Source organism: Pseudophryne corroboree, chromosome 10 (assembly GCF_028390025.1).
Source record: "Pseudophryne corroboree isolate aPseCor3 chromosome 10, aPseCor3.hap2, whole genome shotgun sequence".
NCBI lineage: Eukaryota > Metazoa > Chordata > Amphibia > Anura > Myobatrachidae > Pseudophryne > Pseudophryne corroboree.
This window is the reverse complement of record NC_086453.1, coordinates 181,802,627-181,803,423: the sequence shown is the minus strand read 5'-3', so window position 1 is coordinate 181,803,423 and position 797 is coordinate 181,802,627.

Below are 797 nucleotides of genomic sequence, written 5' to 3'. Positions count from 1 at the left end.
GCAGGATGTCCCTTCCAAAAAACCCTCCCCAAACAGCACATGACGCAAAGAAAAATTAAAGAAAAAAGAGGTGCAAGATGGAATTGTCCTTGGGCCCTCCCACCCACCCTTATGTTGTATAAACAGGACATGCACACTTTAACCAACCCATCATTTCAGTGACAGGGTCTGCCACACGACTGTGACTGATATGACGGGTTGGTTTGGACCCCCCCCAAAAAAGAAGCAATTAATCTCTCCTTGCACAAACTGGCTCTACAGAGGCAAGATGTCCACCTCATCATCATCCTCCGATATATCACCGTGTACATCCCCCTCCTCACAGATTATCAATTCGTCCCCACTGGAATCCACCATCTTAGCTCCCTGTGTACTTTGTGGAGGCAATTGCTGCTGGTCAATGTCTCCGCGGAGGAATTGATTATAATTCATTTTAATGAACATCATCTTCTCCACATTTTCTGGATGTAACCTCGTACGCCGATTGCTGACAAGGTGAGCGGCGGCACTAAACACTCTTTCGGAGTACACACTTGTGGGAGGGCAACTTAGGTAGAATAAAGCCAGTTTGTGCAAGGGCCTCCAAATTGCCTCTTTTTCCTGCCAGTATAAGTACGGACTGTGTGACGTGCCTACTTGGATGCGGTCACTCATATAATCCTCCACCATTCTTTCAATGTTGAGAGAATCATATGCAGTGACAGTAGACGACATGTCCGTAATCGTTGTCAGGTCCTTCAGTCCGGACCAGATGTCAGCATCAGCAGTCGCTCCAGACTGCCCTGCATCACCGCCAG